This window comes from Magnolia sinica, chromosome 9 (assembly GCF_029962835.1).
Source record: "Magnolia sinica isolate HGM2019 chromosome 9, MsV1, whole genome shotgun sequence".
NCBI lineage: Eukaryota > Viridiplantae > Streptophyta > Magnoliopsida > Magnoliales > Magnoliaceae > Magnolia > Magnolia sinica.
Genome location: NC_080581.1, coordinates 61893773 through 61912898, shown reverse-complemented (window position 1 = coordinate 61912898; position 19126 = coordinate 61893773). Strand labels below are relative to the sequence as shown.

Below are 19126 nucleotides of genomic sequence, written 5' to 3'. Positions count from 1 at the left end.
CATCCATTGTGTGTGTCTCACTTGGTGGAGGGGTGAGTCCAAGTTTTAGATGCATCAAAGTTTCAGGTGGGCCCCATCAAGTACTTTTGTATATTTTAGCATGTCTTTACATGATTTTTGATGGTGTGGGCCACCTGAGTTCCGTGTATAGCTAAAATTTGGGGGTGGCCCATTTTTAAACGGGACTCATCAAGTGCATGCGACTGATGTTTGACACACATCATAGTGGGGCCTATGGTGGGGGCCACCTCTTTCCAGCGTCAGACGCTGAAGCTGCAGCAAGCAGTGTCAGTGTTGTTTTACTTTTTTCTTTGTTTTTCATATTTGGGGCCCACAACGGGACGATCCAGTCTGTCTATTGCGTGTGTCCCACTAGGTTAAGGGGTCATTCCAAGTTTCAGTTACATCAAAATTTCAGGTGGGCCTCCAGAAAGTACTTTTATATGTTTTAGCATGTTTTCACATGAATTATGATGGTGTGGCCTACCAGAGAACTAGATTAGCTTCATTTTTTGGCTCAACGCCTAAAATGATCTGAAGAATTGAATGGACGGCGTGGATTTGATACATACATTATGGGTGAGGCGCGTTGTGGACCCACGGCCCCTGCCCCTTTATAGAGTAGCTGGGACGCTGCTTGCTGCAGCATCCGCTGGACGCTGGCAGTAACGTCTCACTCCCTCTGTATATATATTTTTTAAAATTTATTTATTTATTTATTTTCTTTTATATATATATATATGTATATATATATATTTGTGCACATGTGTGCATGGGGGTGTGTGTGTGAGAGTGTGTGGCCAGCCTAATGGGCCACACTTGGATGATTTGAATGTCATACAAACATTTTTGTGGGGCCCACTATTAATGGGTCCCACATGAACTCTATAATAAATTTATTTTATTTTATTTTTATATGTTTTCTCCTATCCATCTACACCATCAATAACATCTTATCATTATTACAATTTTCTTTACCATCAATCATACTATTTTCATCATCCACACCATTCCTAACATTTATTGCAATTATCATCACCATCAATCATACTATCTTCATCATCCACACCATTAATCACATCATTATGATCAACATCATCTCCACCATACAAAAACACAACAAAAACAAAATAAGAATGAGTAGGGTGGGTGTACTCACCTTGATGAATTAGATGGATGGTTGAGATGGATGGAAGGGATGGGATTGATGGAGTTGATGGCCCACCAAGATCACTCCTCTCTCTCTCTCTCTCTCTCTCTCTCTCTCTCTTTCTTATGGAAAAATGGTGAAATGCTAAGGGATGGAAGGGTATTTATAAAGAAATGGATAAAATTTGGTTAAGCTAATGTGATTAATATTATCTTAGACTGGGATTATGGTACTTAATTCATGCTTTGTAATTAATGGTAGATTAAAGGAGCATGGGATGGCATGGTGTGGTGATGTCATGCATAGTGTATGGCATGGAGAAAGGTTGACTTTCATGCACATGAGAGAGAAGAGGTATGGGTATGTGACATCACACACATGGGTAGAGATTCTCTCACCCATGTGTGGCATGTACATGTGTGCATGACATGTGTTGTGCACATGTGTGGAATGAAATACATGGTGCCATGCACACATGATACACTTATTATTCTTCACGGCGTATCTCACTAACGGAGTATCATACCGACGCACGGGTGGTACCGCCACGATCGCGGCAATGGGGCGGTTGATATGAGATAGGTTTCAAAGTCTTGAGGTCTCGGTCAATTGGGTGTGTACTATGAACAACTAATCTAGGTCTAGCTAAGGGTATCGATCATCGTGCATATATGCATAGAAACTGGTACGGAATGGACTAGGTATTACAGTGGTTGCTTAGACCCTAATGTTTTTCTGGATTGGTTAACAGACATGGACCATTTCTTCGAGTGGTATGATATGTCTGAATAATGTCGAGTCAAATTCTATAAGATGAAATTAGTGGGTTAGCGAAGCTGTTCTGGACTAACGTTGAGTGTACCATGGAAAGACGTGGAAAAGAGCATGTTGCATTCTAGGCTAAGATGAAGGAGGTCCTGAAGGAGAAGTACCTCCCACTTTCCTACTACTAGAAGATGTTGGATCGATGGCAATCCCTTAGATAGGGAACTATGCCCATGACAGAATGCATTGCCAAGTTTAATGAGTATATGATGCGATGTCATGTTTAGGAGGACCCCGTCGTGATCTTATCTCGATTTAGAACCGGCCTCTGATCCAAGCTTCGGCGTGAGCTCATTCTTCACAATGTAAGCACCTTAGAGCATGCCTATTAGATATTGCAGGAACTGGAGCAGTACGTTAAACCCCAGTTCGTGAAGCGGGTTCATGTGAATGTTAAGCCCACTCCTTTTGGAGCTAAGCCATGCATTAGTAATGAAACCAAGGCCTTCACTAGTACACAATCTAGTCACATATATGCCAAAGGAAAAGGGTAGCCTATAACACATATCTTCATGTTCATGTCATATAGGCCATTTGAGTCAGCAATTGCATTTGTACAACATATCCATGATTTACATGCCGAGATCAAAAGAAGGATTGATGAACAATATAAAAGTCATGCTGATTCTCACTAAAGGTCAACTAATTTTGAATAGGTGACTATATTATGGTTCGTATGCGACTAGAGCAGTTTTCCTAGGGATCCGTTAAAAAGTTATATGCTCGTTGTGCAGGTCCCTATAAAATCTTGCAAAGAATGGGCCCTAACATGCATGTGGTGGATCTTCCATCTAACAATTTTTATTTTTATTTTTTAATAACTTGGGTAACACCTTTTTTTTAATTTGAAATAAAGAATCAATTGGCCTCTCATAACCCCAAAACACGAACTTCCCAAGCGAAACTTCTCCTGAGGCAACCTGAAAACCAACACTACACTACTTCACCGCAAACAACCGCATATCATCATGCCGCTAGCCATAGAAAACTATGACACATAGCAAGCACCAGACACAACCAGCAGCCTTCAAACACCAGCCCTGAGATAACCTCCGGCATGTCCCTAATTTTTTTTTTATCTCACAAGAGCCAGAGAATATAAGGATCAGGGATCAAGGCGGCAAGCGGACAAGAAGCAGGCACTGCACCATTGTTTCATCAGCCACCAGATTTTCAACAGCCAACAGCTCAAAAAAGAAATGCACAGCCCACTCCAAATTGTGGGGAAGGCTGAAATGAAGAAGAGATCTAGAATCCAGCTGCTCATAGCATCATTTGGATTATGCCCATAAGCTGAAAGAGCATCTGGATACTCAATCAGGGATTATAAGGATCACCAACCATAGGAGAAGCAGGAAAATCCTCCTGCTTTGACTCTACAATTTGGCTGAGAGCACACAAGGGGCCTCCCACCAGGATGGAGCTCAATCCTCATCAAAGACTTTGATACTGCGGAATCTGCACCCCTAGACGAAGGATTCTGAGCTTCTTTAAAAGAAAAGCTAGCTACCAGAACATATCCTCCCACTCCTCCATAGACCTTGCTGTATACAGAGGATCCGAATTCTATGGACTAAGCCTTCGCACACCTCCTAAAAATCTGCACTTGATTCTTCCTGCATCTCAACACTGACCTCTGCTGAAAATCAGCTATGGTTATAGCTAATGGAAAGCTTAGCTGTTACTACATGGGTTAGAAATAAAAGAACTAAGAATTAACAAAATCCCCAGATAGAGTCAACCCACTCCTTTAAAAAAAAATAAAAAAATTTGTCATTCTAATCAAGCCTATGCCCGCATTGTTTAGAACTAGGGAGCCCCTGATTCTGTTTGGAAGGGGAGTTCTGGAGCGATATAGGATGTCCGGATTGCCGCTGCTAGCCATTTTTACAAGGCTTTCTGCTACCGAGTTTCCTTCTCGAAAGGTGTGAGTAAAAAGGAGGTTGAACCTATTATGGGCATTAGTTCTACAATCAATATAGATGATCTGATTTCTTGTGATGAACCTATTATTGCACCCATTAGGCCTCCTACAAACCCTAGTGTACCAGATTTGTCCCCGAGTCCTTGACCTTTGCCTAGCCACTTATCTCATCCTTTACCTTCTCTACCATCATTACCTGAGAAAAGAGAGAAGATTGAGGATGTGTTGGATCACCACGTGGTTTCCACAAGATAGGGAGATTTCAGAAATTTCTTATCAAATGGAAGAATAGACCAAGTACTTCAAACTGCACGTGGATCATAGAGGAGGAGTTCCAAAGACTGGACCCTGATCTTCTCAAGCGGTTTCGTTGTTTTTCTTCGCTAGAGTTGAATCTTTCATAGCCCGAGAGGATTGATGAGGACATCGGATCATCATATAGGGTCTACCAGAGGACGAGGGCCCCAGTTCCATTGTGGATGGATGATTCGTACTTTGGGGCCGACCAACGGGTCATTTTGAAGACCCCACATGCGTTGTACATGCATATGGAAGATCCCACATTGGGATTATGCATATGAGCTATGATCATAGGAGTATTGGACTATTGGATTGTGCCCATTGGCCCATCTGATCACCAAATCATCATCTGTGAGCCATTAGACTGTCGATCTTCTTAAAATTTGGACCACATGGGTACCTAGTAGTAGGCATTTATGTTTTCATATTTTTTTTCGAACTTGATTAGTGGTTTGGATTAGGATTTGGTAGTTTAGAATTCTTATTTTTGAGTATATACTTTATTTCAAGAGACAATGGATATTTTTGTAAATTTCAACATCTAAAAATATAAATAATGGGGGGACGTCTAGCGCGGGCCCATGTTTTTTAAGAAAATACAGGAGAGAACTCTCTCTTTTATTTCTTCTACATGTGATTTGCAGGTAAATATATTCTTGAAGATCTCCAGGGTTTAGAGAGGGTGTGAAGCTTGAGGGTGATACTCCCTTCTTATCTTTTCTTCTTCTCCAAGGTAAGCCTCCAAGTTTCATTCTTCTTCTTTCTATTCATTCAAAAAAAGGAAAAAAAAATCTAGAAATATTCATTTTCTTCGATCATCTTCTTCCTTTAACCTAAAAAACCCAAGAGAACCCATCCATACGACCTTTCCTAAGGCCGTACACACGCGTGCACACATGTGAAGGTGCATACGTGGTAGCCCTTCTGCTATTCTTTTTTTCCCCCCCTTTTGTTTCCTCACAAAAAACCTCTTTTATGAAACCCTAACTCATCCCAAATCCAAAGGCTAATCTAATTTTTCTCAATTTATAAACCATGAGTTTCTAATTTTGAACCTAAGCCCGAATTGGGTTCCAAAACCTGAAATATGGAATCTATTTGTATGTTGGGATTCTTTTTCATATGCTCCAACAAGATTCGTGCATCTCATATGGCATTTTCTCTGATGATTTTATATCTATTATGTAGTGTGGGATGATGACTTTTGCTTGGAACCTGAATTATTAAATCTGAAATTTTCTGATTTTGTGGAAGAATGATTGATTTTTGTAATTTATTTATTTTGTGAAAATCTAAACTTTAATATCTGCTAGTAAATCTCATCATAAAGTATTCATCATGCATCATGACAAGTGTTAGTTGTTGCTCCCACTATAGAAGGGGCTTGCCAATTTGAAGAAAACAAAGTTATCGAGCTTTCATTTGGGAGATGTCGCTAAGAAATATATTTACTGGGGGGTTAGGACTCTCATCTTTTATACAAGATTCTTGGTCTCCGGTCTATCTCCACCACTGCAACAATCCCATTCTCCCCTTTAAAACTATGTTAGGAGGATCCAAGAGTAAAGTTTAAAGCTTTAATATGATGCAATAGTGTACATAACAACAGAAAATCAAGGTACACAGTTCTCGCCTTCTAAACTAAGTGATTCAAATAGTGAAAGTAAGATGGATACTTTCAATTCCTGATTACACTACTAGAAAACGTATCTTTGCTGACGGAATTTTTACCGGCGGCCATCTATAACTGCCGGTGATGATGAAAATCACCGGCAGCCATCCAAAAATGCCCCTGATTTTGGCATGTGGCTGCTCGTAAATGTTAGCTATTTAAAAAAAAAAAGAGCGGAAAGGGTTTTTCATTTCCCTCTCTATGTTTCCTCTTTTGACGTGCGCGCGCCCTCCCTTTCTCATCTCTCTCTTCTTGTGCGCTTCTCCCATCTTGGATTCGGATATTCAATCTCCCATCTTACCTCCAAATCTCATTCTCTCTTTTATTTCTCTTCCTTTCTTCTGATTATCGGGTTCTTAGATCAGATCTAGTGCTACAGATCGAGTAGGGCCGGCAACCTGCGGAGGTGGTCATCAACGGTGAGCAATCAAGGACCCTAATCAACAGTCAGTGGTTAATGGCGAAGAAAATTGATGTCCAGCATCTTTTTTTTTTTAGATGTCCAGCATCTGATCCGAGGATCATTCCAACGGATTGAGGGTACTCTTTGTTTCTCAACGGTGAGCATCAAGGACCATAGCTCGTTCTCTTCGAGGCACTCGAAGATACTCTCTCTTTCTCTTTATTTTCCTCTTTTAATGGCCATAAATTGGGCAGCAGCCATGTCCACCGCTATCCATGGCCCCCTACATGTTTGAAGAAATGCTTCAACCAGACCTAGATTATAAACATCTCCTCTTCATCATGGACCCCATCATCATCAATATAGGTAAGGATGCCATGTCCAAAGAATAACCTCTTGGGTCTCAAAAATCAGTCCACTGACCTGCTGGACTTAGCCATATTTCACCTCTAATGGTGCTTCCCCCATTAGAGGTGAAACAGTGGTACTGTGTACTTCACTTAGGAAGGACATATAACAATGGTGAAGCTTAAGTCACAAGTTTAACTAGCCTTGATATATGAAATTATTGGAAACCCAAGGTATCAGTTAGGAGTCCTTTTAACTGTGAAAATCAGTTTATTCTTGGTTTATTGTAAGAAAAAAGAGAGATTGTTTTGGCAGTCCTTTCAAGAGTTGAGATTAGATATCCTTAATAAAAAAGAGTTGTGATTAGATTAGATGGTTTGGAAAAATTGTGTTAGAACCATAGAAGATGGAGATGTGTTTTGGGTCTATGTCAACTGTAACTTACGAATGCTGTTGATGAGAAAGGGAACTTTATTTTTCTCTTGAGAGTGGTTTTCAAGATGTTTGCCTAGTCTTGTTTGATGCCTTTCTCATCTTTTTAACCATCATCTTACAATCCCACCTAACATTTAAATTGCATGGGCTGAGATCTGGTTGATCATTGTGGCTGAACTATCACAGCATGCACCAAAGTGCATTTGGATTCAGATGAGAACTCGGGAATCAAATTAATTATCGGGAATTTTTTTTTCTTTATTTGACATAGCCGAAGTTAATAAGGAATGAAAGTTTCCAATCTGTAAACATACTTCTGTTGAGTGACTGATGACTTGTATGCCATTGATGGTCTGTAGGAAACACTAGATCCTAGTCCATTGACTTTGACATACAATTTTTGTAAAGTGCCATTGACTTGAATGTTTTTAATATATGTTTTTATCATATTTGTTGTCAATGAAAGAGTTAGCACTCACACAAGCTACTAGCCTTACCCCTAGATAACTAAAACCATAGCATGGGGTCTTTTTGTTCCATCATCAGGACAAAAGCTGTTGGAATTACTCCTAGTTGGTAGAATAGAAATACTCTAGCTACCAGAAAGGCTACATGCCAACTTATCTTTGCTTTCTGGTTTTGTAACTGATCTAAATGCTTGTTGATACTTTTTGAATTGCAGTACGTCTATGGTTTCTGGACAATATATATTGATTGGGTGACTAGGTGTTGTTGTTCTGATTATATATTTCTTATCCAAAGCTTAAAACACAACCCAAATGGGAGGTTTATTGTGGTTTGTGGGATGGAGAATACATTATATATACAGCTTTGGCCTGGAGAAATAGATCCTTTGGTTCAGCATTGGAATTTGTTTGGTCATCAGATGGAGAATATGCAGTTAGGGAAAGTTTATCAAGGATTAAGATTTTTGAGATCACATATAACAATGGTGAAGGCTGTTGCTGTTCTTAATAGCAAGGAGGGAGTTAGTGGCACTGTGTACTTCACTTAGGAAGGACATGGCCCAACTACAGTGACCGGAAGCCTTTATGGTCTTAAACCTGGGCTCCATGGCTTTCATGTCCATGCTTTTGGTGACACAACAAATGGTTGTTTGTCCATACTCTTTTACATTTAGTCTCTATATTATTTTTTTTTCTTTTTGTTTGATTGTCCTATTGATGATTGATTGCAAGTAATATATAGCCAATGGTCCTGTGTGCAATGGGAAGAAGTCTGATGTTATTTTTTAATGGAGAAGAGCAGTAATATTGGTCTTCATTTTTTTTAATGGTAAAAGTTACATGCATTTTGAGGTTTTAGGAATTTAAACTGACACCCTTTTGTTTTCTTTTGTATTGATATTTGGGGATGGATTTGCCATTGCAGCTGGAGGTAATTAACCAAAATTTACATCTTCTTCTTTTTTGGTTATACACAGGTTTGGGTATATATATATATATATATATATATATAGATATATATAAACAATTCTTTAAGTGGAACTTTTGATAGGGTGATACTAAAGGACCTGCCAAGGCTGGCGATGGATTTGGCAAAAAGGATGTGTTGCAGTGCAGCCAGGCCTTAGCAACCAGGTAGAATTTAATAGACCCTTATGATTTATTATTATTATTTATTTTTTATGATGTTTACATCACATAGTTATAGTAGATTTGAGTGTTATTTACATGATCTTATCATAATGTCTTCTGATTGTTTTGATCGTAAATGAATTTGCGAGATTGCTCATCAGGGTTCTTTTACTCAAGGAATGAGCTATATGCATTCTCAGGTAAGATTTCTTCTCAATATCACTTGCTTACTGAAAATATAAATCTTGAAATTTGATATTGTATATACTATCCAGTGGTATTTTTGTATGGATACAAAACTTTTTCCTTCAAAGGGCATAAAGACTTCATTTTGTAGGAAGCCAAATCCTTGGAGAAAGATTCTATTTGTCACATTTAGGCATGGGAAATGTGATGTTGTTGAATCCATAAAATTTGTTTGGATACTGGGAAAGAATTGAAAGGAATTCTATGGTGCAGGTACTTATTTATAAAAAAAATTCAAAGAAGTGACAGTTGGGAAGGAATCCATTTGCTTGGAATTTCTGATTGAACTTGTAGCTAGGAATTTTAAAAAAAAAAAAAACAATGCAAAATGCTGGAATTTCTAACTGGAAATCGTTTCTAGGCTTTCCCAATCCCAATCACAGGAATTTACCCCTACTTAGATTCTATTTTGAGGTGGGTACTTTTCCAAGGAGCCAAATGACCCCTTACGATCTTTGATTTTCTTGGGTTTTTTTTTTTTTAATCCATTTTTTATGAAGAAGGGAAGTAGGTCGCAATTTATGATATTGATTTCTAATGGGCTTATGTAATTTTATTTATTTTATTTTATTTTTTTATAGTTTTGGTCTCTTCTTGTACCCTTGAAGTTTCTGACCATAAAGGATTGATTTCTGTTGGACTTGTTGATTGAAAGGAAAGCAGAGGTCTTGTTCTGTTGTTCATGCAAAGACATGCAAATTTTTCTCTATTAGTTTTGCTCTTCAGCCTCTTCTTGAACTCGTAAAGCTACTGGTAAGAATCAACATCATAAATTGCTACCTACTGCTCTACCTACTGGGAATGGTTGGCGAATGACAGATGGTTTAAAATAAATGAGCAATCGCCAAACTTTAAAGTCAACCTCAGAGGGGATCCTCAGATGAACTGTCAAGATGACCATGTGCATGTGCTGCATGTATGTTCTTGATAGCCCTACACACAATCTGTGGGCCCAAAAAATCATATAATTCCACCCTTTTGAAAAGGGTTTGTTTCCTATCTGCATGGATAGAAAACATTCACTGTGGAATGTGTGATGATGTAGACTGTCCATCTAGTGGCCTACAAATGTACAGGAGATGACCCAAGGTTTTCACTGATTGCACAATCCTAACCATCCAAAGACCCTACTGGTGCTTGGACTCTGATATCTTACTTTTGGATATTGGGTATTGCTGGTTTTTTCGATGAACTAGAAATTGAGAGAGTCCAAATGGGTCTTGGGTCGAGTGTTTTTCTTGTTCATTTTGGTTTTGATTAAGTCATGATTTTTCTTCACAAGTTCCACACTCTCTTCCTGTGTGTTGCATTGCAGAACTTGTTCGGGGGAAAGGCCATCAAGTACTCCTGTAGGAAGCTCTCTGAACCAGGCCTTAATTAGACCTGCTATGCAATGAACATCAATGTCATCAGGTACAATGCCCTTGTTCCACTGGTCCCTCACATTTTCTTCCTTGCTGTTCTCGGGATTAATCACATAACAATGCTTTGTATACGGATTGGCAAGTTATTGCATTGTGTCTTTGTTTCTGGTTGAGATAGTTTATGTTATTTTTTGTGCATGTTGATATCATCGAGTTGGTAATAATACCATAGTGTATCCTGCAAGACCTTCATGAATTGTCTTGCAAATGTTGTTCATATGTTATTCTAATGTTAATGTGCATGCAGAGTCACAGACAGCGTATCTCCATTTATTCAAGGTGAAGCTTTTCCAATATCCCAATTGTCATGTTTTGTTGGCAAGCATAGGAAAGATCACCAAGAGATACAGTACCCTGCTGGTTTTGTTTTGTTTTTTTTTCAATAATTCATTTGCAGGCTCATGTACTGGACTAATGAGTCATAACTTACCTCATATTCCATGGTGACACAGAACATTGATCATCCTGATGTGTTCATTGAAGTTATATTCTGACGAAACTGTGCGAGTTCACTAATTTGCCTCATATAACATCTTGTAGCCCCTTTTAGCCATAATTTGCCTCATATAACATCTTGTAGCCCCTTTTAGCCAAGTCAGATGACTGTCAGAGAACTGTGATTTCAACATAAATTGTCCTGGTAAATTTTCTTGAGACTTTCTTCTCTTGTTCCTTTGAGGCAGGCAGTGCATCTCTATCCGTAAAGATCTTATATCTGAATTCGTCCTCTCTCCTTAATTGCTAAAACTTCAATTTTTTTTTCATTTTTTTTCCAGGGCACTGACTTTGAATAGTTCACACATGCATTGGATTACTTCCATATCTTGGTCTAGTCCTGCATCAATATAAAAGGTAAGTGATCCGTTTGTTGAATATCTGTATTTGATTATAAATAATATTTTTCTTTTTGGAAATGCTCCAATTGGCTATGTACATGGGAACCTTCCTATACACATAATTGCAGTTTGGACACATCAGTAGTTCATATCATTGATCTAAACTGCCCATGTGGTCTAGCTTACTCTTCATTGGCCATCTTGAAAAATCCATTCATCTTAATGGTTCTTACCATCCGATCCATAGCATGAAAAATGGATGGCCATGTTCATTTATAATAATAATAAAAAAAGGTAAAATTATCAATTTCAATCATCAATTGGTGGTGTCATCCTCTATTTGAGTTTTGCTTGTGGTTTTGAAACAATTGCTCTGGTTAGGTGATAGTAACCATCTCATCCATGGGTTGGAAAGTGGACGTTAATATTAAAAGGGTTGATGTTATCCAGTTTGTTTGATTTTCTGAAAGGGGCCTAAGAAAGGAGCATTGGATAAAACCGAATGTCCAGATTAATGTTATCAATACCTCATGTCTGACTGCAGCTATCTACAAGGACGTTCCCATATGTACAGCCCACCCGAGCATTTCTCCATTTGTTTTTTTTTTTTTTTTTTTTTGTAGCCTTCTGTAGTTTAGTGTATGGGTTTCCAAAGATGTATGTTCCAAGACCATGAATACATTCAACTTCTATATATTTGCCAAGAAGTGATATTATGTACTTTGCCATGTCCAAAAACTTAGTTAGAAGTGATATTATGTACTTTGCTATGTCCAGAAACTTAGTTCTTATGCATATTTGAATTGGTTGAAATGTATGGAAAATTCAACTCCTAAAAATTTGCCACAAAGGACTTGAATTGGACTTGCAGTCTATGAACTCTTCATGAAGGTCAGGAAAAAAATTAATATAACCTACCTTTTCCTTGTTCTTTATACCTGGTTCTCTCTATATGTTGTACTTTGCCATGTTTAGAAACTTAGTTCTTATGCATATTTGAATTGGTTGAAATGTATGGAAAATTCAACTCCCAAAAATTTGCCACAAAGGACTTGTATTGGACTTGCAGTCTATGAACTCTTTCTGAAGGTCAGGAAAAAAATAATATAACCTACCTTTTCCTTGTTCTTTATACCTGGTTCTCTCTATATGTTATCAATGTGCTTTTATGAAGCTGGTTGTATTCTTTGCATTAATATATAATTCTATAAAAAACTGATCATCTACAACCACTTGTATGCAACGACCCTTTCTTCTTCTTCCTCTTGCCCTGTCAGTCCTGTATTATAATATGGGAAAGTATCCAGTGCTTAATGCTTACATTAAAGTTGGTTGTCAAGTACTCTTATCTTGATACACAGCATACGTGGACGCCAAGGCATTCATCTATCCCTAGTGCAGGTGGGCCATTCTCCAACACTTGTAATGGTTTGGATAATCCTAACCACTAATTTTAGGGTTTTCTTTTTTCATCAAACTAAAGACTATTTTTCAGTTTTTTTTTTCTAATCGTCCATTTGTAATCATCAAAAGCCTTCCAATCAGTGCCTAGGATCCAACCAGTGTAATTTGTAACACATTGCCCATCATCTTTAGGGGCTAGCAGATGAACAGTCTTGATTTCTCAAGTGTTTGCCACATGTAAAGAGATACAAGTGCTTGATTATTAACTTAGATTAAAATAAGAGACACCACTAGCTATAGATGAGAAATTTGTGCAACTGGTTGCGTGTGGGACCTGTTATGGCGTGTGATATCCAACTGACAGTGTTGCCCAACCATGAAGATCTGTGCATGCATGCTTACGTGAGTACAGCTTACCTCCTGTTAAAGAGGCATTTGTAGGATGACCTATCTAGGAATGCTTTCTATTCTTTAGGTTGTCATAGTAATGATTATCAGTTGTGCTGTTGGCATTTTATTAGTTTTGTATTTTATATACCTAAGATACCTGACTTTGGTTTAGCAAAGCTTGTAGGATGGCCTTTGATGGTTGCTGTCCCGATTGCAAATTCCCAAGCAATGACTGCCCGCTAAGTGAGTTCATGATTTGAGTGCAGCTTACCTATTATATATGTATGTATGTATGTATGTATGTATGCGTATGAAATGTAGGGATGTAAGTTGTCATGGTCATGAATAAAATCATTTTTGACTCATTTCTTCTTGGAAATGAAGTGGAAATGAATAAATCCTCTCTCTACATGTGAAACTGTGGTCCTGTTCTCATCCAAACAATCTGGATATGCTTTGCATTAGCAATATTTCTACCTGTAAAAGCCTGGTTTGGGTTGTACCAAAGGTCCAAAACATGTTGTTCCTGAGTTTCACAAACAATCCAATTACCCTTAATTTTGCAGCTAACCAAACTTCAAGGTGAAAAATTAGGCTGATTTCATAGAGCACAAACTGCTACAGTTTTGTTCTGGTCTAGTAGGTGGTCAATACTCAACTGCTATTATATCCTTAGTTCTGTGATTTTGCCTATGCTCTTGACTACCATAAGACACCAATGCCCTTGAATTTCAAAGATGACCACCATTCCCTTTCTTCTCAGCTCTTGGTGTGAGCCAATGGGCTGCACATTTTGTAAAAGTTTGCATGCAACTCTAACATTTGTTCTTTATGCTACATGATATTCTGCTAGTTGAGATCCACAACTTACTGATTGTAAATGGATCTAACTCGCAAAATGGAAAAAGGAGACGTTGCAAGATTGAGTTAACTGAAGAAGAGAAACTAATCTCATCTTTTATATTAAATTCAATAGGAATTAAAAATGCTAGAGTTATTTATCCATTGAAGTAAACCTAGGCCCTGTTTGGATATGAGGAATCTGTGGAAAAGAATTCTTTTTGCAGAAAACTACTGCTGTTTTTTGTTTACACTGTTTGGATTGTAAAAGAGTTTATGTGTAGGTGTGATTGTGGATGTTCTCTGTCAAGTAGCATAATTTTGATATTTACAACCAATGTGGATGTTTCCAACACAATGAAAATGGCCATTTGGTAATATTCTGCAGATCCAATGCAGTTTGGCTATATTCCCATCATCTTTGTATTTGACAGTATTTCCTTGGTTTCATTTGTTGAACCTCTTCTTTTACAGGAGAGGCTTATCTAAATTAGAAATACATTTTCTTGAGGAACTATTCAGCTTACTTTTTGGCTGCGAGTTCCTTTATACTTTTTTTTTGTAGCATCTTTTTAAGTTTAGAGTCATGAATTCATTATTAGAATATGAGATAACTGTTTTAGTTTTCCAGAATTCTGATGAAAACTTTCTGTATGTTGATTAATTTGTGCCATATCTTCAGATTAACCTAGAGACAAAATTGTATAATTCTTTTATAGCAAAAATTAAATTTCTCAGATTCCTAACCTTGTCATCTTTTTGGCTGCCACATGAGTGATAAATTGAGTGGAAGTTTTCTCGAGTATAATTCTTTTACAAGAAAAATTAAATTTCTCAGATTCCTAAGCTAGTCATCATTATTAACTGACGCATGACTGAAAAATATGAGCAGAAGTTTTCTCGAGGTGTTTTTCTTGACCCCATCTTTTCTTTCATTCTCCTACCTTTGGACGGTGGCCTCCACACTCCACAGTATTTGGAAAGCACCAATCCATATTAAGCTATCTGCGTTTAATGGGAACAGTGAGGTAGTGGATAGTAACTCATTAGGTGGGAATTTTCATTCCGTACCTAATCTAATTACCTCCGCCGACATACCTTTTAAGGATTTTAGATTCTGGTACCTTCCATTAGATTGCTGTAATGAATGCTAGTTGAAATGGTTTTTATTTATTTATTTATTATTTTTTTTAATGACAAAAATGCTTCTCTCTACAAGGACAAACTTGAGTAATTCGATACGCTGCATATCCATTAATCGAGTAGTTAATGGGTGCCTATTTATCACACTATGCCACAACTATTCCAGGGCCTGGGAATAAAAAAATGTCGACTTGCTTCAATAACATAACCTATTCTCAATCTCTCTCATGGCTATCAACTAGTTCCAACTTGTAAGAGGTTGTACAGAAAAACTGTACTTGATTGACTTCATTTAGCAGTCTTTTTAGTTACAGCATAATGTGGTTGCTTGTGAACCTACATCAACTCCCTCATACAGCTTAGCTACCATGACATTTTTGCAACCAATTAATTTTTTTTTATCTTTTATTTTGCATGCTCCAATGAAATCTATGTAAAAATGTAGAGGCAATGAGAACTCTGCTGCTTACTCTGTGATTAAATTAAATATCTAGAGATTCTGTTCTTCAATCTCTTAGGGAGTTGGCTAGAAAACCAGCTGAACAATTATTTGTAAATAGTCCTATGGTGTTTCTGCATCTTTTTTCAGCATGCATAAATTGGTTCAGATTAGTTGGTACAAACAATAAGGTTCTAGTCCTCATGTAGATCCTCAATTTACTTGCATTTCTAGATGCTTCATTCAGATGACTGCTTTCACACTATACTTATTTGTATGCATGTTGCATTAAATATTCATGAAAGTGCGCGTGGATGCAAATGCATGATATATAGGTGTGAGCAAAATGCACATGTTGCAGGAATTAGTGCATATATTGGTACAGATTCACTGTTGGCAAATCCTTGCATATGCACAATCACACCTACACATAGACGCATATTGACCTACCTTAATTTGCATATGTGAAAATTGTTTGTTTACATGTATGTAATGCACATTGACAACTATCCTGTAAGTACCATAATTCCACCAATGCCAGCTTTAATTTCTCTAGCTACTGTGTGGAATTCTGCTCAATACATATGACGTCCTGATCTCATTTGTTTGATTGTTTTTCAGTCCCGCTTCAATATCTTGAAAATACACTTGAGGAAGATGAACTTGATGCGTGGGATTGATCTGAAGAAGATCGCAGAGAAGATGAATGGTGCATCTGGTGCAGAACTCAAGGTACCTATCATCCTTGATCCCTACTCTGATTAATTGTCTTTTTGCTAAGTTTGGAGTTCCCAAAACACCAATTCACACAGGGAACAATGTAGTAAACAGTTTTACTGGAATTCTTATTGAAATTGCGGTAATGACCGCTTTAGTTGAAGTGAAAATATGCCCATACGTCCTAGAGGGGGGTGAATAGGACTTTTTAATGTTTTATGATTATTTAAAATCCTATCAATCTAATCCTGACTAAATGTGCATGCATCAGGATTTCTTCAAAGTAACTCTAATGGCTTCCAAGCCAAATAGAGGATCCAATCATAAAACTAATTAAAAGATAAATGATATGCAAATCATAGTTTATGATGGATGTGACTGTGTGTGAGGTGTGATCTCAGATAATCAAATATGAAAGCATGTAAGGAAATCACATAAGTAATGGAAGACAAATATCAATCTCAAACACAATCATTTTTATAGTGGTTCGACTACTTGTCTACTCCACTTCCGGCGGACGCACTCAACCCTTGAGTGTACTGGATCTCACTAAGGAGGTTTCACAACAGGTTCACCTCAAACCAGAGGTTTTAAATTAGGTTTACCTCAAACCAGTACAACCTACACTTAGGCTGACACAGCGTGTCTATACGACACAGTTTATGATCTCATGAGCAAGGGTCAACACATAGCACCCAACTTTTAGGCCCACTGGCCAAGGATCCACACAAGGAACCTAATGGAGGTTTCACAACAAGTTCACTTCTAACCGAATGTTTTAAACAGGTTCACCTCTAACCAGTTTATGCTCTTCACAAAGCAGGGGTCAACACAAAGCACCCAACTTTTAGGCCCACTGGCCAAGGATCCACATAAGGAACCTAACGGAGGTTTCACAATAGGTTCACCTCTAACCGGAGGTTTTAAACAGGTTCACCTTTAATCAGTTTATGCTCTCCACAGAGCAAGGGTCAACACAAAGCACCCCCACGTACACTCCTGCCGGAGGCCTCCTATGAGAACTTTCAAGGGGTGAGAAACACCTTAGACCCAAACCTAAGAAGGAATGATCACAAGGGTCCTCTGGACTCTAATGACTTACATATAAGTAGATGAGCCCTGTTTAGCGTGTTGTCGAAGATCTCCTCCTTTGTTGATGAAGAATCTTCTGCTTCCTCGATCCGTAACTCAGAAGATGTACTAATACATGGGATGGGTTGGGTCAAGGTTATGATGGAATCTTACTCTATTAAATGTTTTCCTATAAGGGAGAAAGAGCGATTCAAATCATCTATGCATTAAAGGAATCTCGGCTTAATGTTTTGCCATTAAGGTGGTGGCTGAAGGATCCTTGAATCCGGAAGTTCATTCCCTAATCCACTCTATTGAATGTCAATGATGAGGGTGGATTGGAGGATGAACTTCCATGAGAGAAAAGGCTTATGGTATATGATGTAAGGTTAAACACTCAAAAGCTCTCTTTATTTTCTCTATCCAACAACCAAGGGCAAGCTCTCATTAAATAGGCAAAAGGTTCCAACGGATATAAAACGGTCACATTTTTGACAGAGTTCGATATCATCGAGCGTATACTCTCGATAGCATCGACTGGCCGCTCGATGACATGAACTCAAATGTCAAACGCTTTTGAAACCTTTTGCCAGCTGGTTGAGGGAATCGAACGTGCGTCGATGTCATCAGATTTTGAACTCCGATTTCATCGACACGAGGTTCTATTTCTTGACATTTGAAAACGTGAGAGCAATTTGCCTTTGAAATATTTCAGGTATAAGATATGATCGAGCATCACTTGATATTATCGGAATTTGAATATCGATGATATCGAGGGCAGTGTCGATTCATCGATAATTCTAAGGAATTTTTCTATAAGCTTACTGGACAGATTGTGTCCACATTCGATGACATCGATCGACCACGCCTCAATATGATCAATATTTCAATATCGATTTTATCGAGTGACCCTCAATCAAAGAAAAATAACCTGAAAAACTTGCTAGATAGATTTGTGTCCCAGACCGATATCATCGAAGGGCTTCTGATATCATCGAAATTTGAATTCCAAGGATATCGAGGAGCTCTTCGATATATCGAAGATTACATGATTTGCCTTAGCAGCACTTTGGACACAACAGATCTGATGTCGATTTTATCGAGTCTATTCGATGGACTCAAGATTCAAATTTTGATGATATCGAACCCTCTATCAATACATTGATAATTTTGTCCAGAGATTTTTGTGGTTGCTGGACATCTTATGTCCTCAATCCGATAATATCGAGTGAGATTCGAGGACATCGATAACAAGGTTCGATGTTATCGAACCATGTATTGATAAATCGACAAAGGTAAAAAACTTAAAGATTTTCCTAAAGTTTTGAAAAAGTTTTCTAACAAAAAACTTAAGACGTTCTTTCCAATTTTTAAGGGTTTTAATTACCTGGTGTTTTGGGACATGGGATGTGAGGCTAAGATTTACCTGTGGCGAGTTTGGGCACACATCCTGTTGAGAAAGTCGCTTGATCAATCTTCTTATGGGGCTCCTCTGTCTAGCTGACTCAACGCTCACGCTAATTGACAAACCAGGGCACTCTTAATCTCCCCCTTTGTCAAGTACGTGACAAAATACCAAAACACCCTAGAACATCTTCTAGATGAACACCCTAAATTGTGTGTACATGAACTTTACACAATTTTACAAAGTTATCTAGTTTGCACACACACACACACACACATCAGTAGCTGCTCCCACTAACATCAATCTCCCCTTGTCGCTTTGCAGCTGCTCCCCCTAACACCTGCACCATCCACAAACAGATACACATAATTTCCTTTGGGGTGGATTTGTTCTCCCCCTTTTTTTCAGTCATTGACAAAGGATAACATAACATGTGATATTGACTGAAGTTAGAGAATATGGGAGAACCAAAATTCAGGGAGCACAATAGATAGATGTAAAAGAAACAGCTCAAAACAGAAACTATGTATGCATAGGAGATTAAGTAGAGCAGTAA

General features: G+C 38.0%; 1 long non-coding RNA gene across 1 annotated transcript; it reads left to right on the top strand.

Annotated features, from left to right (window-relative positions):
- The first annotated feature begins 8583 nt into the window (after window positions 1-8583).
- Window positions 8584-15606, top strand: LOC131255516 (uncharacterized). Its single transcript, XR_009176113.1, has 6 exons — window positions 8584-8658; window positions 8805-8855; window positions 10217-10314; window positions 10906-11177; window positions 12137-13237; window positions 13277-15606. It is a non-coding gene; the product is annotated as an uncharacterized LOC131255516 (long non-coding RNA).
- Window positions 15607-19126: the final 3520 nt, after the last annotated feature.